The 25,130-nt window shown below is 41.4% G+C and overlaps 1 pseudogene; it reads left to right on the top strand.

Moving 5' to 3' along the window:
• The first annotated feature begins 14,977 nt into the window (after window positions 1-14,977).
• LOC130868225 (macrophage migration inhibitory factor-like) lies at window positions 14,978-15,329 on the top strand (annotated as a pseudogene).
• Window positions 15,330-25,130: the final 9,801 nt, after the last annotated feature.

Below are 25,130 nucleotides of genomic sequence, written 5' to 3'. Positions count from 1 at the left end.
CAGGTCTATTAAGGTGAGCATCCAAACTACCTGGGCTCCCACAAAGCCATTACATGCAATAGGATCAAGAACCCATTGCCATTGTTCTTCAGTTCTCAGTAGTCCTCATTGTCCATTATGTTCAGCGAGACCGGTTTTGTCCCATGCTTTTTCAGTCCCCGGCCAGCTGGCCTTGGTGAGTTCCCGATAGATCATCCCCATTGCCTCAGTGTGTGGGTGCACCCCTCGCCGTCCTGAGTTCCTTGCTCGTGCTCACTCTCCTTCTGCTCCTCCTTTGGATCGTGAGACTTCAGTCCAGTGCTCCAATGTTGGTCTCTGTCTCTGTCTTCTTTCATCGCCTGATGAAGGTTAATATTCAGGGGGATGCTTATATGTTTTTCTTTGGGTTCACCTTCTTATTTAGCTTCTCTAGAGTCACGAATTATAGTCTCAATGTCCTTTATTTATGGCTAGAAACCAAATATGAGTGAGTACATCCCATGTTCCTCTTTTTGGGCACAGAAAATATCTTTAACAAAATCATAGAAGAAAACTATCCCAAACTAAAGAAAGACATGTCTATAAAGATCCAAAAGCTTACAGAACACCAAATAAACTGTATCCAAATAAAAGTACCCACGCCAAATAATAATCATAACACTAAACATACAGAGTAAATAAAGAATATTAAGAGCTGCAAAGGAAAAAGGACAACTAACATATAAAGGTGTACCCATCAGAATTACACCTGACTTTTCATTGGAGAAAATAAAAGGCAGAAGGTCATGGTCAAGCATTATGCAGACATTAAGAGACCATGGATACTAGCCCAGACTACTATACCCAGCAAAAGTTTCAATCACCATAGAAGGACAAAACAAAACATGACAAAATTGGATTTAACCAATACCTAGCCACAAAATACTAGAAGGAAAACTCCAACCAAAGGAAGTTAACTACATCAACAAAAATACAGACAATTGATGATCTCATAACAGCAAATCCCAAAGAAAGGGAAAATGTATAAATTAACATCACTAACAATTAAAACTAAATTAACAGGAGATAGCAATCACTGGTCATTATTATCCCTTAATGTAAATAAATTCAACTAATGTATAAAAAGGCACGGACTAACAGACTGGATATGAAAACAGAATCCATCCTTCTTCTGCATACAAGAAACACATCTCAACCTCAAAGACAGATATCGTCTCAGAGTAAAGAGTTGGGAAAAAATATTCCAATCAAATGGACCTAAGAAACAAGTGGGTGTAGTTATCCTAATATCTAACAAAATAGACTTTAATGTAAAATCAGTTAACAGAGACAAAGAAGGTCATTTTGTATTAGTTACAGGAAAAATCCATCAAGAGGAAATCTCAATACTGAACATCTATGCCCCAATACAAGGGCACCCTCATATGTGAAATAAACACTTCTGAAGCCTAAATCACACATTAAACCCCACACACTAATAGTGGAAGATTTCAACACTTCCCTCTCACCACTGGACAGGTCAGTCAGGCAAAAAATGAACAGAGAAATAAGGGAATTAACAGATGTTATGACTCAAATGGACTTAACAGACATCTAAAGAATATTTCATCCAAACAGAAAGGAATATACCTTCTTCTCAGCACCTCATGGAACTTTATCAAAAATTGATCACATACTTGGTAACAAAGCAAACCTCAACAAATACAAAAAAAAAAAATTGAATAACCCCGTGTATTTTATCAGATCATCATGGTTTAAAACTCAAATTCAACAGCACTACTGATTCCAGAAAACCCACAAACACAAGGAAGTTAAACAATACTCACCTGTATCAATGGGTCAAGAAAGAAATAAAGCAAAAAATTAAAGACTTCCTAACATTCAATGAAAATGACCACACAATATAACCAAATTTATGGACCACAATGAAAACAGTGTTAAGAGGAAAGTTCATGGCACTAAATGTCTACATAAAGAAGCTGGAAAAAAATCCCACACTAGAGAATTAACAGAACATTTGAAATCTTTAGAACAAAAAGAATCAACTCACCCAAGAGAAATAGATGGCAAGAAATAATCAAATTGAAAAAATGAAATCGACAAATGAGAAACAAAGAAAACAATACAAAGAATCAATTAGACAAAGAGTTGGTTCTTCTAGAAAATCAACAAAATAGACAAACCTTTATCCAAACTAAATAAAAGGCAGGGAAAGAATATCCAAATTAACAAAGTCAGAAATAAAAAATGGGACATAGCAACAGATATGGGGGAAGTAGAGTATCCTCAGGTCATATTAGAAAACCTGTACTCCAAAAAAGTGAAAAATTTAAATGAAATGGACAGCTTTCTGAATATATATCACTTACCACAATTAAATCAAGACCAGATAAGCAAGTTAAACAGACCTATAACTGTTAAAGAAATAGAAACATTCATCAAAAGTCTCCCAACCATTAAAAAAAAAAAAACAGGACCACATGGTTTCACTCAGAACTCTAAAATATTTTCAAAGAAGAAGTAATACCAATAATCCTCAAATTATTCCACAACATAGAAACAGAAGGAAAATTGCCAAACTCTTTTTATGAGACTAGAATTACCCTGATACCCAAACCACAGAAAGATATTACTAAGAAAGGGAATTATAGACCAAACTCACTCATGAACATTGATCCAAAATTACTAAATGAAATGCTGGCAAATCAAATCCAAGAAAACATCAGAACCATCATCCACCATGATCAAGTCAGCTTCATCCCAGAGATGCGGGGATGGTTCAACATACAAAAATCTGTCAATGTAATCCACCATATAAACAAACTGAAAAATAAAAATCATATGATCATCTAACTAGATGCTGAAAAAGCTTTTGACAAGATACAACACCGCATCCTGACAAAAGTCTTTGAGAGAACAGGGATACAAGGAACGTACCTAAACATAATAAAAGCAATATACAGCAAGCCAACAGGCAACATCAAACTAAATGGAGAGAAACTCCCAGTGATTCCACTGAAATCAAAAACAAGACAACAAGTTCACTCTCTCCATATCTATTCAATATAGTTCTTGAGGTCCTAGCTAGAGCAATAAGACAACAAAAGGAGATCAAGGGGATACAAATCAGAAAAGAAGTCAAACTCTCACTGTTTGCTGATGATATGATAGTTTACATATGCATTCCCAAAATTTCTACCAAAAACTTCTACAAATCATAAACACTTTCAGTAATGTAGCAGGATACAAGATTAACTCAAAAAATCAGTAACCCTCCTGTACACAGATGATAAATGGGCTAGGAAAGAAATCAGAGAAATATCACTCTTCACAATGGCCACAAATAGCCTAATATATCTCAGAGTAACTCTAACCAAACAAGTGGAAGACTTGTATGACAAAAACTTTAAAAATTTGAAGAAAGAATTTTGATGGGATTTTAATGGGGATTGCATTGAATCTATAAATTGCCCTTGGTAGAATTGCCATTTTTACTATGTTGATCCTCCCTATCCAAGAGCAAGGGAGATCCTTCCATTTTCTGGTATCCTCCTCAATTTCTTTCTTCATTGACTTAAAGTTCTTGTCAAATAGATCCTTTACTTCCTTGGTTAGGGTTACCCCAAGATATTTTATGCTATTTGTGGCTATCGTGAAGGGTGATGCTTCTCTGATTTCCATCTCTGCTTCCTTATCCTTTGTGTATAGGAGGGCAACTGATTTTTTGGAATTGATCTTGTATCCTGCAACGCTACTAAAGGTGTTTATCAGCTGAAGGAGTTCTTTGCTGGAGTTTTTGGGGTCGCTTATGTACACTATCATATCGTCTGCAAATAATGAAAGTTTAACTTCTTCCTTTCCGATTTGAATCCCTTTGATCCCCTTATGTTGTCTTATTGCTATTGCTAGAATTTCAAGCACTATATTAAAGAGGTATGGAGAGAGTGGACAACCTTGTCGTGTTCCTGATTTTAGTGGAATAGCTTTGAGTTTCTCTCCATTTAATTTGATGTTAGCTGACGGCTTGCTATAAATAGCTTTTATTATATTTAGGAACGACCCTTGTATTCCTAATCTCTCTAAGACCTTTATCATAAAGGGATGTTGAATTTTGTCAAATCTGGCGATGGATCAAGGTAGAGACAGAGTCTCAATTTGGAGCAACGGTCTGAGCTCTTAAGGTCCAAATGAGGAGCAGAAGGAGGGAGAACAAGAGCAAAAAATCAGGACCACGAGGGATGCACCCACCCACTGTGACAGTGGAACTGATTTATTAGGAGCCCACCAAGGCCAGCTGGTCTGGGACTGAATAAGCATGGGTTGATTCTGGACTCTCTGAGCATGGCGGTCAACGAAGACTGATGAGAAGCCAAGGACAATGGCACTAGGTTTCAATCCTAATACATGAACTGGCTTTGTGGGAGCTTAGCCTGTTTAGAAGCTCACCTTCCTGGACGTAGATAGAAGACCTTCGTCTTCCCGCAGGGCAGAGAATTTGGACTGCTCTTCAGTATCGAGAGGGAGGGGGAATGGTGTGGGGGGAGGAGAAGAGGAGTGGGGATAGGGGGAGGGGAGTGGGGGGAGGGGGCAATATTTGGGAGGAGGGGAGGGAAATGGGAAACGGGGAGCAGGTGGAAATTTTAATTAAAAAAGAATAAAAAATAAAAAAAAAAAAAAAAAAAAAAAAAAAAAATTTGAAGAAAGAAATTGAAGAAGACACCAGAAAGTGGAAAAATCTCCCATGCTCTTGGGTAGGTAGAATTAACATAGTAAAAAATGGCAATCTTACCGAAAGTCATCTACAGATTCAATGCAAAACCCAGCAAATTCCCAGCAAAATTCTTCACAGACTTTGAAAGACCTGTACTCAACTTCATATGGAAAAGCAAAAAACCCAGCATAGCCAAAACAATCATGTACATCAAAGGAACTTCTGGAGGCATCAGAATCCCTAACTTCACACTCAACTACAGAGCTATAGTACCAAAAATAGCCTGGTACTGGCATAAGAACAGACAGGAGGACCAATGTAACCTAATAGAAGACCTGGATGTTAGTCCACATACCTTCAAACACCTGATTTTTGACAAAGAAGCAAAACATATCAAATGGAAAAGAGAAAGCATGTTTAACAAATTGTGTTGGTGTAACGGGATATCAATATGTAGAAGAAAAAAAATAGACCCATATCTATCACCATGCACAAAACTCAAGTCCAAATGGATCAAAGACTTCAACATAAAGCCAGCCACACTGAACCTTATAGAAAAGAAAGTAGGATGTACACTTAAACACATTGGCACAGGAGACCACTTCCTAAATATAACCCCAGCAGCACAGACACTGAGAGAAACAATTAATGAATGGGACCACTTAAAACTGAAAAAAGCTTCTGTAAAGGAAAGGACATGGTCTACAAGGCAAAACAACAGCCTACAGAATGGGAAAAATCTTCATTAACCCCACTAAATCCAAAATATTCAAAGAACTCAAGAAATCGGTCATCAAAAGAACAAATAATCCAGCAAAAAAAAAAAATGGAGTACAGACCTAAACAGAGAACTCTCAACAGAGGAATCTAAAATGACTGAAAGACATTTAAGGAAATGTTCAATATCCTTAGTCATCAGAGAAATCAAATCAAAACAACTCTGAGATTCTTACACGTGTAAGAATGGCCAAGGTCAAAAACATTGATGACAACTTATGTTGGAGAGGTTGTGGGGTAAAGGGAACACTTCTGCATTACAGGTGGGAATGCAAGCTGGTACAGCCCCTTTGGATGTCAGTGTGGCAATTTCTCAGAAAATTAGGAAACAACCTTCCTCAAGACCCAGTAATCCCCCTTTGGGGTATATATCCAAAGGAAGCTCAATTGTGTTACAAAGATATGTGCTCAACTATGTTCATAGCAACATTGTTTGTCATGGCCAGAACCTAGAGACAACCTAAATGCCCTTTGACCAAGAGTGGATAAGAAAAATGTGGTACATTTACACAATGGAGTACTATACAGCAGAAAAAAAATAATGACATTCTGAATTTTGCAGGAAAATTGATGGAGCTAAAAAGCATCATTTTGAGTGAGGTAACCCAGATACGGAAAGACAATTATCACATGTAATCACTCATAAGTAGTTTTAAAACATAAAGCAAAGAAAACCAGCCCACAAATCACAATCCCAGATAACCTAGAAAACAATGAGGACCCTAAGAGAGACATATATGGATCTAATCTACATGGGAAGTAGAAAAAGACAAGATCTCCTGAGTAAATTGGGAACATGGGCACCTTGACAGAAGGCTGAAGAAGAGAGCCACGGAGGGGAGCAGAGAAAAATGTAGAGCTCTATAAAAATAATGATTATGATATAAAAAAAGAACAGACTTAGTCAATTGCAACTGAATTTAAAGTAAGGACTTGGTCTTGACCTATAACATTACAAGCACCCTTTTTTCTGTGGACTGGGGTGCTAGAGACAAAGCACCCTGGGTAACTTCAATCATCAGTTGACAGCCTCAGCACAGAAGAAATGGGACTGGTTTCAAGACAAGATGATCTTGAGGCTTGTCACTCAATTCAGTTTCCGTGGGAAGACAGAGAATCCAAGTCTCTAATGGTACTTCCTACTAGAAAGAGTCTATAGACCTAGACTGAGGGGTGTCAAAGGAGAGGACACATTTGAGGTGTTGTTGTGAGTTCACTCTGCTGAAAAGAAATTAAATTGTTCGTGTGAACCAAAACTTCTGGAAGAGGTTAGTAAGCAAGTGAAGCAGATGAGGATAATCAGAAAGAAAGAGGTGGCAAAGGAAAAGAGCCGGGACAATGGAGATGCCAATCATGAGTTGCAGTCCTTGCAGAAAGGCAATGGTTCTATCTTTTATAATCCTTTATAATCCATGTCTACCAGAGTTGATTTACTGGTAAAGAAATAGCACTGTTCTTTCAGAAGTGCACATATGGCCCTATGGTTTGCTTACAGGATACTGGCATCCTGCATGAACACAGCCAGGAATCAGATCTGGTCTGGAAATGACAGGAGCTGATCCACAACATATTTGAGACTATAATACTTGTTTGAAAATAAGTGTTAACTGGCAAAGGCTTACTCACATGTTGGAGGTCCCCATACCTAAATTTATGAGAACCCCAAAGATTAATAAGAGGAAGACCAACTTCATGGAACAGTACGTACTCTCAGAGGTCAAGATATAGATTGAGATTTGTGTGTTGGGAGGGAAGAATGAGATTGTGAGGGAAAGGAAAGCAAGAGTCCATACCTTTGTACATTTAACAGGAAGAAACATGAATGCCTGGGAGCTACAAATCCGAAAGATTCCAGTGATGTACGTCAGAGAGTGAAAAGGTCAAAGAAGAGTATCTGGAAAAGCAACTCTGAGTGTTCACATTTGGTGTTAAGAGTGAATGTGCCAGAGGGAGATGGAGGGTCCATAGGATATGATTGTGACTGGATACCTAGGGGAGAATGATATTCTTGAGGGGACACTTACAAGGTTAAGTTGAAGTTAATGGATTTTACAATAATAGGATTTCAGAGAAGTTGGAGGGATGAATAAAATATCAGTTGGAAAAGGACAGAAGAAAAATAGGGGTGGGAAAGTAAGACATGAGGAAGGAAAGTCAGGACAGAGAGCTCTTAGTTGGAAGCTGAGGGTTCAGGCTTCGGTCTCTGATTGCTTAAAGGTTTGAGAGTTTGGTTCATCTAAGGAGTGCACCAGACTGAAGAGAAAGATATGTGTTGAGTGGAAGTGCTTGGCGGAGCACACCTTTGATTTTGGGTTCAGATGGCAGAAGCACGTGGATCTCTATGAGTTGTTTGCCAGCTTGGTCTACACAGTGAGTTCAAGTAAAGCCAGGAATACGTAGAGAGACCATGTCTTTAAACAGAGAGTGGAAGTTAATATAGTGGTAGGGAGCAAGCATGGTGAGGATGAGCTGTAGAACGAGAAGAGGCCATCAAGTGTGACTTGGCATGCCAGGCAAAGGGCCTTTGCTATGGCCTCCTGAGAAGATGTTGTGAGGATTGTAAGGAGGTAAGACATCTCGGAAAATGTATTACAGTGGCCTGATTTGAGAAATCTTTGCTTCAACTTGAGCCATGACAAAAACATAATCAATTTCATGGTTTTTTCTACTGAGAATACCACAGTTTCCATGTTAAAGTCAAGCAGATATGGGGCAGGAAAGCCTGATCTGTCACCAGGTACATGTGAACACAGTACCAACATGAAGTGAACAGGCAGGAGTTATGGGTCTTCATGGGACTGGTGGGGAGTAAGACAGTCTGTTTGAGGCATACAAGTAAGGAACCTTGTCTGATGGGGAGGGAGAATAGAATGAGCAGAGACAGAATGGGAAGGGTGATGGACAGGATTCAATCACTCCATCTTTTCTTCTGGGATGCAGCCTGGGGATACAAAGATGGGTCTTTTGGTGAGGTTCCAAAAAGGATCCTGAAAATCAAACTATGATTGAATTTCTGCCTCTGAGATGGGGTGGGGTAAGGAAAAAATGATGTGTGCAAAGGAAAGAGATAGTGGAGAATATCCTGGTCCTAGACTGCTAGGATAACACAATTATGGGTCAATCAATTCCCAAGGGTGCCAAAGCCTTTGCCTGTCTGGTAGCCCTTGTTGTGTGTAAATAGCATCGCTTTGGATACTTCCAGGAGGCAAAAAAAAAGCCTCACACTAATTAAGGTTGTTTTGTTTATTTCCTGCCTGCCCAGACTTCCAAATAATCACACACAAACCATATTATTTAAATCACTGCTTAGACAATCACTTAAGCACATTGCTATCTAGCTCTTATATTTTAAATTAACCCATTTCCATTGTTTTATATTTTACCTTGAAGCTCGTGGCTTACCAGCAAGTTTCCCTGGCGGCTAGCATCTTTCTCCTTTGGCACCTACACAACTTCTCACTGCCTCTGCCTAACATAGAGATAGAGATAGAGATAGAGATAGAGATAGAGATAGAGATAGAGATAGAGATAGAGATAGAGAGATAGAGATAGAGATATCCTAATGCCTGGCTAAATTCTGTTAAGCTATTGGCCAAAATCAGCTTCTTTATTAACCAATAAAAGTAACACATATACACAAGGACTTCCCACACCAGATGGTAATGGTCTTTGATGTAAAGAAATGGGATTGTCTCCAAATTTAAGAGATTGAATGAATGATGCTATATGTATATAAGAGAGCCATAAAGCAAATAAAACCAGCCTACAAATCACAACCCCAAAGAACTTAGACAACAATGAGGACACTAAGAGAGAATTAATAGATCTTATCTACATGGGAAGTAGAAAAAGACAAGAACTCCTGAGTAAATTGGGAGCATGGAGACCTTGGGGAGGGTTAAGGTGGGAGGGGAGACGCAGGGAGGGGAGCAGAGAGAAAAACGTAGAGCTCAATAAAAATCAATTAAAAAGTAAAAAAAAAAAATTAAAAAGAAAGTCATGATAGATGATGACGACAGGGTACCAGGCTGAGAGTAGGACCCTGGTGAGTACAGTGAGCTCTGTCTGCTGAGCAGTGCTCTTAGGGTGGAGGAAGCTTGCCTCCTCCACTCACTGAGAATAGAAGTAGTTGATATTATTATGATATCACTCAACAATGGGAACACAACAAAAGGAACCCTTGAGGGCCCTAACATCAGTCAACTTATCCAGGGTCACAGAATTGGCAGTGGTATTATGTTAGTGAAGAACCTTAAGGGCCTCATCTACTGTCATGGAATAATTGTGAGGTATGTGAGGATCATAAGAAGCATGCTGTATGTGACTGAAAACAGGGTGGTAGGGATACCTGAGGGCAGAGCTGTACAGAGTTTGTAGGGGATAGATACCCCTTGGGATAAGACTTGGGGGAAAAGGTGGAAACAGATATGGACAGGAAAAAGAAGATTGATAAAACATAGTTTGAAGGCTGTGGGGAATAACTGTTACAGAAGTTGGAGACATAAGGAGACAGGGCTTATATACAGCATCAGTCTCTTTACAGAAAGAGTCTACAGGTAGGAACTAATTCCAGCAGTGGGCTAGAAGAACTAAGACCTGATTCAGAGGCTGTGCAGGAGACAATGGTGAAAAGCACATGGTGAAGAAAACCCCTTGAGATCAAGAGAGTGAAGTGAGTTTTTGATGGTGTAGGGGAAGACAGGTAAGAAAGGATGAAATAAGGGATGGGAACCACTGGGTATGTGGTAACCAATGAACAGTTAACCCATCTAATGACCCTGTATGAGGGGGTAGGAAAAGGAAGTACAAGAGCAGCTCTTCTATGTCTTGAAGAAGGGTTCTGATGGGAAAGGGGAGCTTTAGTAAAGTTTGTCCAAAGCACTGGACCCTTAGAATGCCTGTGGGAGGTCAGTCAAGGTAAGTTGTTTTAAGAAATTTGAGTCAGAGGCTGGAGAAATGGCTCAGAGGTTAAGAGCATTGCCTGCTCTTCCAAAGGTTCTGAGTTCAATTCCCAGCAACCACATGGTGGCTCACAACCATCTGTAATGAGGTCTTGTGCCCTCTTCTGGCCTGCAGGCATACACACAGACAGAATATTGTATACATAAAAAAAGAATATTGTATACATAATAAATAAATAGTAAAAAAAAAAAAGGAAATTTGAGTCAGAAGTGAGGGAAAATGTCACAGGACTTGAGGTGGAAGGCAATGGTGAAGAAAGAACCCTGGAGGTCCAAGACTGTGTGATGTTGACAAGTGGGTATTTGAGAAAGGAAGGACTCGGGCTTCAGGACAACTAGGTAGATGGGCTCACAATTTGGAGGAACCCTTGGCTTTCCAGTGTATAAGGAAAGGTATACTTTGAAGGGAGTTCTGAAAAATTGTACTATCAGAAACAAGTAAATGAAAGATGATGGGGTTGATATCCATAGCCCCAAGATGGAGGGTTGGTAATGGACCAACAAAATATATTCAGAAGAATTACTGAGAAAGATGTGAGACTAAATGTGGTATTGGGTAATTCTGGACAACTTTATATCTCAGAGAGTGGTGTCACCCTAGGAGTCTCAGTTAAGGTCAAGGAATGAATGGAGGTTTCCATCAGGTATAACCTAGTATGAGAGGACAATTTGAAAGTCTTCAAGTTTATTGAGTAAGTCCCTCCTTGCTAAGCAAAAGGGAGAGGATGGAAAGACAAGAAATAAGTGCATGTAGATAATGTCATGGAAAAAGAGAGAAAATAAGAGTGTGATGGGTGGAATCCCATGTTTTCCTTTCATGTCAGCAAAATGAAGGAAACTCTAGTAGTTGCTCCCGGATAGTCAATTAGAACAGACTTAGACAATTGCAGCTGAATCCAAGAGAAGGGACATGGTCTTCTCATATGCCATCACAATTACCCCGTGTTCTGTGGACTCAGATGTTATCAGGGCAAAGCATCCTGGGTACCTTCACTCATTACTTGACAGCCTCAACACAGAAGAAATCAAACTGGTTTTAAGACAAGTTTATCATTAGTCTTTTCTCGCAATTCAGTCTGAGGGGAAACAGGACAGCCAAGTCTCTAATTGTATTTCCTGCTGGGAAGAGGCAATAGTCCCAGAAGGAAGGGAAAAAGAAAAAAAGAAGACAGCTTTGAGGTGTCCTTGTGAGTTCACTCTACTAAAAAGAAATTAAATTTGGTTTGTGAACCAAAATTTCTGGATGAATTTAATAAGCAAAGGAGGCAGAGAAGGATAATGAGGATGAAAGAAGCAGCAAAGAAAAACAGCCAGGACAAGGAAGATTCATATCCTGTGTTGGGACCTGCAAAAATGCAGTGGCTCTAGTCTTTATTCTTTTTTATCCATCTCCACCAGAGAAGACTTCCTGATAAAGAAGTAGCACTGTTCTTTCTGAAGTGCACATTTAGCCCTATGGGTGGGAGCAGCAGCCAGGGATCAGATCTGATCTTGAAATCTCAGGAGTTTATGTACAACATCTTTGAAACTCTCATATTTTTTAAATGAAGTGTTAGCTGGCAAAGGGTAACTCACATGTTGAAGGTCTACAAACCCACTTTCATCAGAACCCCCGAGATTACAAGGAGGAAAATCACCTTCACAGTCTTCAATATCCTAACAGGGGTCAAGATACGGATTGAGGTTTGTGATTTGTGAGTGCGGAGGGAAGGGTGTGATTGGGAGGACAAGGATGTTAAGAGTGCAAACCCTTGTACAAGGAACAGGAAGACACATTCGTCCCTACAAGCTGAAAATCCTGAAAATTCCAGTGGTGTAGGAGCCGGGCGATGGTGGCGCACGCCTTTAATCCCAGCACTTGGGAGGCAGAGGCAGATGAATCTCTGTGAGTTCGAGACCAGCCTGGTCTACAAGAGCTAGTTCCAGGACAGGCTCCAAAGCCACAGAGAAACCCTGTCTCAAAAAAAAAAAAAAATTCCAGTGGTGTATGCCAGGTAGAGGAAAGGTCAAACCAGGGTATCTGGAAGAGCTTCCCTGAGTGCCCACATTTGGTGTTAAGAGAGGGTTACTTGAGGGAGTCCAAAGGCTAGGCTTGTGACAGGATACATAGGGGGTGAGGATAGCATGGATGAGACATCTCCAAAGTTAAATTGAAGTTAATGGATTTTAGAAATTGTAGGTAAGAATCAAATATCAGGTGAAGATGGAGTTGGAGAGGGACAGAGGAAGACCAGAGGGTGGAAAAGTAGCACGTGGGAAAGAAAAGTCGGGACAGTGACCTGTTCCTTGCAAGCTGACACATCAGATTACGGTCTCTGATTGATGAAAGCTTTGACAGTTTAGTGGGTCGAAGGATTCACCACACTGAAGAGAAAGAGATGTGTTGTTGACTGGCTGGGATTAGGGGAGCACAAGTTTAATCCCAACATTGTGGAAACAGAGGCAGGTAGATGTTTGTGAGTTCAGTGGCAGCCTAGTCTACATAGTGAGTCTAGGATAACCACGACTACACTGAGAGGCCCTGTCTTTTAAGAGAGAGTGGAGGTTCATATACTGGACGGGAGAAGTGAGGGTGCAGTTGTAGAGAGAGGAATATACACCACCAAGGATGACTTGGCAGGCCAGCAAAAGTGCCTTTGGTATGGACACTTGAAGAGATATTGAGAGGATTGTAGACAGGTAAGACATCTCTGGAAATTAGTCATAGTGGCCTGATTGCAGAAGATTTTGCCTCAACTCCAGCCATCTCATGCATATAAGCGATTACAAAGTTTTTCTGCTAGGTATAATGCAATTCTCCTCTTGAAAATTGCCAAAATTGAGAAAAGCCAAACAGATATGGGGCAAGAAAGCACTACCTACCATGAGGGACACATGAACACAGTACCAACATGAGGAGAACAGGGAGAAGTTATGGGACTTCACAGGATTGGTGGGCAGTAAGACAGTCTGGTTGAAGTAAGCAAGTAAGGAACCTGTCTTGAGGGTAGGGAGAGTGGAAACAGCAGGGACAGACTGGGAAGGGGATCAGAGAGTAAGCCATCAGTCCTCCTTGTCCTCTGGGATGCAGTTGAGGCATACCAAGGTGTATACTTTTGGTGAGTTACACCAGAAGGGCTCCTGAAATTCAAGCTCTCGTTGAATTTCTGCCTGCATGATGGGGTGAGGTTGAGGAGAGAAGTGATGTGTGCAAATAAAAGAAATAGTAGAGAATTTCCGGGCCAGGGACTACTAGGACAAAATAGCGATGGGTCATTCAATTCCCAAGGATGCCAAGGCCTTTGCTGTCTGATGGCCCTTGCAGTGGAGGATAGCATCCCTTTGGGGAAATATGGATGCTTCATGGAGGGGGAAAATAGCCTCTTGTTGATGGTGGTGATGGCCTTTGGTGTAAAAAATGTGACTCTCTCCAAATCTAGGAGATGGAATGAATGATGCTATGGTTGTATAGAGAGTAAAGAGTAAAGTATGCCAAGCTGAAGTAGGACACAGGCAGGTGTAGTGAGCTCTGCATGCTGAGGGGTCCTCTTCGGGATGAGGAAGACTGTTTCCTCCACTCACTGAGAGTGGAAGCAGTTGACATTCTCATAATACCATTCAACAATTGGAATCCAACAAGGGAGACCCTTTACCATCAATCAACTTATCCAAGGTCCCAGAAATGGGAGTGGTAAAAAAACTTTAAGGGAATTGACTACTATCATGGAGTAAGGATGAGGTATATGCGTGTCACAAGAAGAGTGTTCTCTGTGGCTGGGAGCAGAGTGTCAGGGATACTTGAAATAAGAGCTGTACAGACTTTGTAAGGGAGAAAAATCCAATGTGACAAGGCTAGAGGCAAAGGAGGAAATAGAGGAGAGGACAGGAAAAAACAGATGATGACAGTTTGACAGCTGTGATGAATAGCAGTTGCCATGAGTTAAGGACATAAGGCAACAGGTCAAATATATAGCGTCTGTTTGCGTAGAGAAACAGGCTACAGGTTGGGACAAATTCCAGCAGTGGGCTAGAAGAACTAAGACCTGATTCAGAAGCTGTGCAGGAGACAAAGGTGAAAAGCACATGGTGAAGAAGCCCCCTTGAAATTAAAAGAGTGAAGTGAGTTTTTGATGGTGTGGGGCAGATGTGTGAGAAAGGAGGGAGTAAGGGATGGGGACCACTGGGTGTGTGGGAACAACAGAGGAGTTAACCCATCTGAAGGCCCTGTATGTGGGGGTAGGAGGAGGAAGTACAAGACCATTGGTCATGAATATAACTTAATATCAATGGACTCAATTCATCTATAAAAAGGCACAGGTTAAGGGAATGGATGGAAAACAGGATCCAACATTCTGCTGTTTACAAAAAACACACCTCAACTACAAAGACAGATATTACCTCAGAGTAAAGGGTTGGGAAAAGGTCTTTCAATCAAACAGACCTAAGAAACAAGCAGATGTGGCTATACTAATATCTAACAAAATTGACTTCAAACTAAAACCAATGAGAAGAGATAGAGAGATCCCGCCTTTTACCGTCCTTTAGTCCCCGCGTGCAATCCCTCCGCCACGATGCCGATGTTCACCGTGAACACCAACGTTCCCCGCGCCTCAGTGCCAGAGGGGCTTCTCTCCGAGCTCACCCAGCAGCTGGCGCAGGCCACCGGCAAGCCAGCACAGTACATCGCAGTGCATGTGGTCCCGGACCAGCTAATGACTTTTAGCGGTTCTAGCGACCCCTGCGCCCTATGCAGTCTGCACAGCATCGGCAAGATCGGCGGCGCGCAGAACCGCACCTACAGCAAGTTGCTGTGAGGCCTGCTGGCTGATCGCCTGCACATCAGCCCTGACCGGATCTACATCAACTATTACGACATGAGCGCAGCCAACGTGGGCTGGAACGGTTCCACCTTCGCCTGAGTGCTGGCCGAATAACTTACCTGCACCGCTGTTCTTGGAGCCTTGCTGCACTCAGCGTTCTGTTTTCGTCCACTCGTAGCAATGCCCACCCTCCGACTGGGAGATATAAATGGTTTAGAGACCAAAAAAAAAAAAAAAAAGAAGAGATAGAGATTGGCACTTTATACTCATAACAGGAACAATTCATCAGGAGGAAGTCCCAATCCTGAATATCTATGCCCCTATTAACACCCACATATGTAAAAGAAACATTACTAGAACTCAAAGCACACATCAAACCCCACACACTAATAGTAGGAGACTTCAACACTCGTATCTCACCAATGGACAGGTCAACCAGACAGAAACCTAACAGAGAAATAAGAGAACTAATGAAGGTAATGAATCAAATGGACTTAACAGACATCTATAGAACATTGCACCCAAATAGGAAAGAAAATATCTTCTTTTCAGCATCTCATGGAACCTTCTCGAAAACTGATCACATACTCAGTAACAAAGCAAACTTCTACAGACACAATAAAAAAAATTTAGTAACTACCTGTGACTTATCAGCTCACCATGGAATTAAGTTAGAATTTAACAATAATTCTACCTCCAGAAAGCCTACAAACTAATGAAACTGAACAATCAACTACTGAACCATCCCTGGGTCAGCGAAGAAATAAAGAAAGAAATTAAAGTCTTCCTTGAATTCAACGAAAATAAAGATGCAACATACCCAAACCTATGGGACACTATGAAAGCAGTACTAAGAGAAAAGTTCATAGCTCTAAGTGCCCACATTAAAAAAAAAAAATGAAGAAAGCTCACATTAGAGACTTAACAGCACAGCTGAAAGCTCTAGAAAAAAAAAGAAGCAGACTCACCCAGAAGGAGTAGAAGACTGGAAATAATCAAAACAAGGGCTGAAATCAACAAAATAGAAACACAGAAAACAATCCAAAGAATCAATGAAACAAACAGCTGGTTCTTTGAGAAAGTCAACAAGAATGACAAACCTTTATCCAAACTAATCAAAACGCAGAGAGAGAACATGCAAATTAACAAAGTCAGAAATGAAAAGGGGGACATAACAACAGTCACTGAGGAAATTCAGAGAATCATTAAGTCTTACTACAAAAACCTATATGCCACAAAGTTGAAAAATGTAAAAGAAATGGACTTGTTTTTAGATAAATACCATGTACCTAAATTAAATCAAGACCAGGTGAACAATATAAATAGACCTATAAGTCGTGAGGAAATAGAAGCTGTCATACAAAAAAACCTCCCAACCAAAAAAAGCATGTGGTTTTAATGCAGAATTTTACCAGAACTTCCAAGAAGAGCTGATACCTATACTCCATAATGTGTTTCACATAATAGAAACAGAAGTCATTGCCAAATTCTTTTTATGAAGCTACAGTTACCCTGTTTCCAAAACCACACAAAGACTCAACCAAGAAAGAGAATTACAGACAAATCTCGCTCATGAACATCGATGCAAAAATTCTCAATAAAATACTGGCAAAACAAATCCAAGAACACATCAAAAAAATTATCCATTATGATCAAGCAGGCTTTATCCCAGAATGCAGGGCTGGTTCAACATACGCAAATCTATCAATGTAATCCATCATATAAATAAACTGAAAGAAAAAAAACATATGATCATTTCATTAGATGTGGAAAAAGCATCTGACAAAATTCAACACCCCTTTATGATAAAGGTCTTGGAGAGATTAGGGATACAAAGATCATACCTAAATATAATAAAAGCAATATACAGCAAGCCAACAGCTAATATAAAATTAAATGGAGAGAAACTCAAAGCCATTCTACTAAAATCAGAACAAGACAAGGCTGTCCACTATCACCATATCTCTTCAACATAGTGCTTGAAGTTCTAGCAATAGCAATAAGACAACATAAGGAGATCAAGGGAATTCAAATCAGAAAGGAAGAAGTCAAACTTTTGTTATTTGCAGATGATATGATAGTGTACATCAGTGACCCCAAAAACTCTACCAAAGAACTTGTACAGCTGATAAATACCTTCAATGATGTGGCAGGATACAAGATCAACTCAAAAATATCAGTAGCCATCCTATACACAAAGGATAGAGTAGAGAGGGAAATCAGAGAAACTTCCCCTTTCACGATAGCCACAAATGGCATAAAGTATCTAACCAAGGAAGTGAAAGATCTATTTGATAAGAACTTTAAGTCTTTGAAGAAAGAAATTGAAAAGGACACCAGAAAATGGAAGGATCTCTCGTGCTCTTGGATGGGAAGGATCAACATAGGAAAAATGGCAATTCTACCAAAGGCAATCTATAAATTCAATGCAATCCCCATCTAAATCCCAACAAAAATTTTCACAGACCTTGAGAAAACAATAGTCAACTTTATATGGAAAAGTAAAAAACCCAGGCTAGCCAAAACAATCCTATACAATAAAGGAACTTCTGGAGGCATTACCATCCCTGACATCAAACTCTATTACAGAGCTACAGTAATGAAAACAGCTTGGTATTGGCATAAAAACAGAGACGTCTACCAATGGAATTGAATCGAGACCCGGATATTAACCCACAAACCTATGAACACCTGATCTTCTACAAAGGAGCTAAAAGCATACAATGGAAGAAAAAAGCATCTTCAACAAATGGTGCTGGAAGAACTGGATTTCAACCTGTAGAAAAATGAAAATAGATCCATATCTATCACCATGCACAAAACTCAAGTCCAAATGGATTAAAGACCTCAATACAAATCCAACCACACAGAACCTCATAGAAGAGAAAGTTGGAAGTAGACTGCAACACATGGGCACAGGAGACTGCTTCCTATATATAACCCCAGTAGCAAAGACAATAAGAGCACCATTGAATAAAAGAGACCTCCTGAAACTGAGAAGCTTCTGTAAAGCAAAGGACACCGTCATTAAGACAAAAAGGCATCCTACTGAATGGGAGAAGATCTTCACCAACCCCACATCAGACAAAGGTCTGATCTCCAAAATATATAAAGAACTCAAGAAACTAGAGTTTAAAATTCTAATTAACCCAATTAAAATATGAGGTACTGAACTGAACAGAGAATTCTCAACAGAAGAAGTTCAAATGGATAAAAGACACTTGAGGTCATGTTCAACTTTCTTAGTGATCAAGGAAATGCAAATCAAAACAACTCTGAGATACCATCTTACACCTGTCAGAATATCTAAAATCAAAAACACTAATGATAGCCTTTGCTGGAGAGGATGTGGTGTAAGGGGAACACTCATCCATTGCTGGTGGGAATGCAAACTTGTGCAACCACTTTGGAAATCAGTGTGGCGATTTCTCAGGAAATTGGCAATCAACCTACCTCAGGATCCAGCAATACAACTTTTGGGAACATACCCAAGAGATGCCTAATCATACTGCAAAAGCATTTGTTCAACTGTGTTCATAGCAGCATTATTTGTAGTAGCCAGAACCTGGAAACAACCTAGATGCACCTCAATAGAAGAATGGAAAAGAAAGTGTGGAATATATACACATTAGAGTACTACTCAGTGGTAAAAAAAAAAAAAAGACATCTTAAATTTTGCATGTAAATGGATGGAAAAAGAAAACACTATCCTGAGTGAGATAACCCAGACCCAAAAAGATGAATATGGTATGTACTCACTCATTAGTGGACTCTAGCCATAAACCAAGGACATTAAGCCTATAGTTCACAAGCCTGGAGAAGCCAAATAACAAGGTGAACCAAAAGAAAAACATATATAAATCCTCCTGGAAATTGGAAGCAAACAAGATTGCCAGGCAAAAGTTGGGAACATGGACGTGGGCGTAGGGTTAGGGGTGAGATTTGGTAAAGGGGAGAGTGGGAGAGGAAAGGGAGAAGGGAAAGACTGGTGAGAGCTTGGGGGAATGGGAGGGTGGAGATTGAGGAAAGGCGGATATAGGAGCAGGGAAGAAGATATCTACATTAAGGGAGCCATTTTAGGGTTGGCAAGAGACTTGGCTCTAGGGGGGATCCGAGGTGTCTGTCCCCAACAAAGTCCTTGGGCAGCAGAGGAAAGGGTGCCTGAACTGTCCTTGCCCCACTATCACACTGATGATTATCTCAAATATGGCCATAGAATCTTCGTCTGGTAACGAATGGAGATAGAGACCGAGACCCTCATCAGAGTAACGGACTGAGCTCCCAAAATCCAGTTGAAGGACAGAAGGAGGGAGAAGATGAGCAAAGAAGTCAGGACCATGAGGGGTTGGTCCACCAACTGATGCAGTGTGCCTATTCTAATGGGAGCTCACCAAATCCAGATGGACTGGGACTGAACGAGCATGTGATCAAATCGGACTCATTGTAACTGACAATGGGGACTGAGAAGCCATTGATAAAGGCACTGGGAGTTGTTTTATGGCATGTTATAGCTTTTCAGGACCCTAGTCTATATGGATGCACAGCTTCCTAGGTCTAGATGTAGGGGGAGGGCCTTGGACTTCCCACAGGGCAGGGTTCCCTGCCCTCTCTCAAGCAGGAAAGGGGGGAAGAAGAGGAGTGGGGGAGCAGAAGGGGAGTGGGAGGAGGGGAAGAAGTGTAAATTTTTGAAAAATAAAAAAAATAAAAATAAAAAACAAAAAAGAAAACATTATCCTGAGTGAGGTAACCCAGACCCAAAAAGATGAACATGGGATGTACTCACTCATAATTGGTTTTTAGCCATAAATATAGGACAGTGAGCCTATAATTCACGATCCTAGAGAAGCTAAATAAGAAGGTGAACTCAAAGAAAAACATATAGTTATCCCTCTGGATATTGGAAGTAGTCAAGATTGCTGGGCAAAAAATTTGGGAACTGGGGGGTGGGGTGGGATGGAGGAAAGGGGAGATGGAGATGAGAAAAGTGAGAAGGGGAGGATAGGGAGAACTTGGGGGAATGGGATGTTTGGGATAATGGAAGGTTGGATATGGGAGCAGGGAAGTATATATCTTAATTAAGGGAGCCATCTTAGGGTTGGCAAGAGCCTTGACTCTAGAGGGGTTCCCAGGGGTTCAGAGAGATGTACCCAACTAGGCCCTTGGGCAGCTGAGGAGAGAGAGCCTGAAATGGCCCGATCCTATAGCCATATTAACGAATATCTTACATATCACCATAGAACCTTCATCTGGCGATGGATGGAGATAGAGACAGAGACCCACACTGGAGCACTGGACTGAGCTCCCAAGGTCCAAAGAGGAACAGAAGGAGGGAGAACATGAGCAAGGAAGTCAAGACCGCAAGGGGGGCACCCACCCACTGAGACGGTGGAGCTGATCTATTAGGAGATCACCAAGGACTGGGACTGAAAATGCATGGGATAAAAGCGGACTCACTGAATATGGTGGACAATGAGGGCTGCTGAGAAGCCAAGAACAATGGCACTGAGTTTTGACCCTATTGCATGTACTGGCTTTGTGGGAGCCTAGCCTGTTTGGATGCTCACCTTCCTAGACCTGGATGGAGGGGGGAGGACCTTCGACTGCCCACAGGGCAGGGAACCCTGACTGCTCTTTGGACTGGAGAGGGAGGGGGAGGGGATTGGGGAGGGGGAAGTGAGGGGAGGGGAGGGAAAAGGGAGGTGGGGAGGAGGCAGAAATTTTTAATTAAAAAAATTTAATTAAAAAAATTACACTGTTCTTTCAGAAGGGCACATATAGCCCTATGGGAGGCCTCCAATATATTGCCATCCTGCATGGGAGCAGCCAGGAATCTGATCTGGTCTGGAAATGCCAGGAGCTGATGTACAACATCTTTGAGACTCTAATACTTGTTTGAAGTGTTAACTGGTGAGGACTTACTGACAGGTTGGAGGTCCCGATACCCACTTTCATCAGAACCCCAAGATTACTAAGAGGAAGATACCTTCACAGACCACTATGTCCTCTCAGAGGTCAAGGTATAGATTGAGATTTGTGTGTCAGGAGGGAAGAGTGAGATTAGGAGGCAGAGAAACGTAAGCGTGCGAACCCTTGTACTTTTAACAGGAAGAAACATGAATGCCTGGGAGCTACAAGATTCCAGAGGTGTAGGTCAAGCAGTGGAGACGTCAAAGCAGGATATCTGGAAGAACTTTCTGAGTGTTCACATTTGGTGTTAAGAGTGAATGTGCCAGAGGGAGAGGGAAGGTCCAAAGGCTAGTGCTGTGACAGGGTACAAAGGGGGGGAAAGATATTCTGGACAGGGACACTTCCAATGTTAAGTTTTACAATAATAGGATTTTAGAGAAATTGTGGGGAAGAATGAAATATCAGTTGGAGATGGAGTTGGAAATGGACAGAAGGGAAATAGGGGTGGGAAAGTAGGACATGAGGAAGGAAAGTCAGGACAGAGAGATCTTCGTTGGAAGCTGAGGGATCAGGCTTGGGTCTCCGATTGCTTAAAGGTTTGAGAGTTTGGTTCATCTAAGGAGTTCAGCAGACTGAAGAGAAAGATGTGTGTTGAGCAGCTGGGCTTGGTGGAGCACCTTTAATTCCAGGATCAGAACAGAGAGGCAGGTTGATCTCTATGAGTTCAGTGACGGCTTGGTCTACACAGTTAGTTCAAAGACAACCAGGAATGCATAGAGACACAATGTCTTTAAGAGAGAGTGGAGGTTAATACAGAGGGAAGGAGAAAGCACAGTGAGGGAGCAGTTGTAGAGAGAGGACTAGAGGTCACCAAGGGTGACTTGGCAGGCCAGGCAAAGGGCCTTTGCTATGGCCTCCTGAGGAGATGTTGAAAGGATTGCAGGCTGGTCAGATATCTCTGAAAATTTATTTCACTGCCTGATTGCAGAAATCGTTGCCTCAACTCAAGCCATGCCAAGCACATAATCAATTTCATGGTTTTTCTACTAGGCATAGCACAGTTTCCCTGTTGAAGGAAGCCAAACAGATATGGGGTCGGAAAGCCTGATCTGTCACCGTGGACATATGAAAACCGTACCAACATGAGGAGAACAGGGAGGAGTTACAGGACTTATCAGGACTGGTGGGGAGTAAGACAGTTGCCCTATCATACAACAAAAGTATATGCTCAACTATGTTCATAGCAGCATTGTTTGTAATAGCCAGAACCTAGAAACAACCTAGATGCCCTTCAATGGAAGAATGGATGAAGAAAGTATGGAATATATACATATTAGAGTACTACTCAGCAGTAAAAAACAATGACTTCCTGAATTTTGCAGGCAAATGGACGGAAATAGAAAACACTATACTGAGTGAGGTGAGCCAGACCCAAAAAGAGGAACATGGGATGTACTCACTCATATTTGGTTTCTAGCCATGAATAGGGGACGTTGAGCCTATTATGCGTGATCCTAGAGAAGCTAAATAAGAAGGTGAACCCAAAGAAAAACATTTAGGCGATGAAAGGAGACAGAAACAAAGACCCACATTGGAGCACCGGACTGAAATCTCAAGGTCCAAATCAAGAGCAGGAGACAGAGCATGAGCAAGGAACTCAGGACCGCGAGGGGTGCACCCACACACTGAGACAATGGGGATGTTCTATCAGGAACTCACCAAGGCCAGCTGGCCGGGGTCTGAAAAAGCATGGGATAAAACCGGACTTGCTGAACATAATGGACAATGAGGACTACTGAGAACTCAAGAACAATGGCAATGGGTTTTTGATCCTACTGCACGTACTGGCTTTGTGGGAGCCTAGGCAGTTTGGATGCTCACCTTACTAGACCTGGATGGAGGTGGGTGGTCCTTGGACTTCCCACAGGGCAGGGAACCCGGATTACTCTTAAGGATGATGAGGGAGGGGGACTTGATGGGGGAGGGGGAGGGAAATGGGAGGTGGTGGCAGGGAGAAGGCAGAAATCTTTAAGAAAGAAAGAAAGAAAGAAAGAAAGAAAGAAAGAAAGAAAGAAAGAAAGAAAGAAAGAAAGAAAGAAAGAAAGAAAGAAGGAAGGAAGGAAGGAAGGAAGGAAGGAAGGAAGGAAGGAAGGAAGGAAGATAGCTTGAAGGCTGTGGGGAATAATAGTTGCGTATTACAGACGAAATACGCAAGCAATGACACTTAGCATCAGTGTGTTTACAGAAGCAGCCTACAGGTTGGAATTAATTCAGTTGTTGAGTAGACCTGATTCAGATGCTGTGAAGGAGGCAAAGGAGAAAAACACATGGTGAAGAAGCCCCCTTGAGATTAACAGGGTGATATGAGGTTTTGGTGGTATGGAGGCAGACAGGTGAGAAAGGAGGAAATAAGGGGTGGGGACCACAGAGTGTGTGGGAACCAATGAACAGTTAACCCAACTGATGGCCCCGTAAGAGGGGATGGGAGGAGGAAGAACAGGAGCAACCCTTCTATGTAATGAAGAAGGGTGCTGGTGGGAGAAAAGAGGCTTTGACAAAGTTAGTCCAAAGCAGTGGACCCTAAGAATCCCTGTGAGAGGTTAGTCAAGGTAAGTTATTAGAAGAAATTGAGTCAGTGTCAGGGAAAATATCACAGGACTTGAAGAGGAAGGCAATGGTGAAGAAGAACCGTGTGAAATAGTAAGCAGTAGGTATTTGAGAAAGGATGACCTCAGGGCTAAGGACTACTAGAAGGTTGGGCTCACAATTAGTAGGACCCTTGGGTTTCCAGAATGTAAGTATAAGCATGCTGTGGAGGGCGTTCTCAGAAATAATACTAACAGAAACAAGTTAATGAAACATGATGGCATTGATACCCAGAGCTCTAAGGGGAGAAATGAGTATTTTGCTATCAAAATGTGTTCAGAAAGGTTCGTGAGAGATGCAAGACAACTGGTGATGACGGGTAATTCTGTACATATTTATGTCTCATACAAGGGTGCCATGCTAGGAGCCTCAGTTAAGATCAAGGAAGAAATGGGGGTCTCCATCATTACAGCGTAGCATGAGAGGACAATTTGAAATGCCCCAAATTTATAGTGTAATGCCCTCCCTGGTAAGCAAAATGGAAAGGAGGGTAAGACAAGAAATGAGTCTATATGGATAAGGTCCTGGAAGAAAACGGTAAATAACGGTGTTATTGGGGGAATTTCACATTGTCCTTTACTGACTTCAAAAGGAAGGAAACTCCTGTAGTTCTTCCCTGATAGTGAATTACAACAGGATTAATTAATTTCAACTGAATCCAAAAGAAAGAACATGGTTTTGACACATATCATCAAAATTACCCTGTGTTCTGTGGACTCAGATGTTGTGGGGGCAAAGCATCCTGGGTACCTTCATTCATCAGTTGACAGCCTCAAAACAGAAAAAATGGGACTGGTTTTAAGACAATTTGATCATAAGACTTGAAACTCAATTCAGTCTCAGTAGGAAGACAAAGAAACCAAGTCTCTCATGGTACCTCCTGCTAGGCAAGGGCCATTAGTCCTAGAAAGAAGGGTCTCAAAGAAAAGCACAGTTTTGGGTGTTCTTGAGAGTTCACTGTTCTGGAAGGAACTAAGTGGTTCTGTAAACCAAAACTTATGGAAGAGGTTCATAAGCAGGAGAGGCAGAGGAACACAGGATGATGAGGATGAAAGAGACAGAAAGGAAAACATCTGGTACAATGAAGATGCTAACCCTGAGTGGGGACCTGCAGAAAGGCAGTGGCTCTATTCCTTATCCTTTATGGTCCATCTCTACCAGAGCTGACTTCCTGATAAAGAAGTAGAACTGTTCTTTCAGAAGTGCACATAAAGTCCTATGGGTGAACTCTAGGATACTGACATCCTGCACGGGAGTAGCAGCTAGGGAACAGATATGGTCTTGAAATGGCAGAAGCTGATATGTAACATCTTTGAGACCCTAATACTTGTTTGAAAAGAAGTGTTAACA

Source organism: Chionomys nivalis, chromosome X (assembly GCF_950005125.1).
Source record: "Chionomys nivalis chromosome X, mChiNiv1.1, whole genome shotgun sequence".
NCBI lineage: Eukaryota > Metazoa > Chordata > Mammalia > Rodentia > Cricetidae > Chionomys > Chionomys nivalis.
This window is presented reverse-complemented; position numbering and strand designations above follow the sequence as displayed.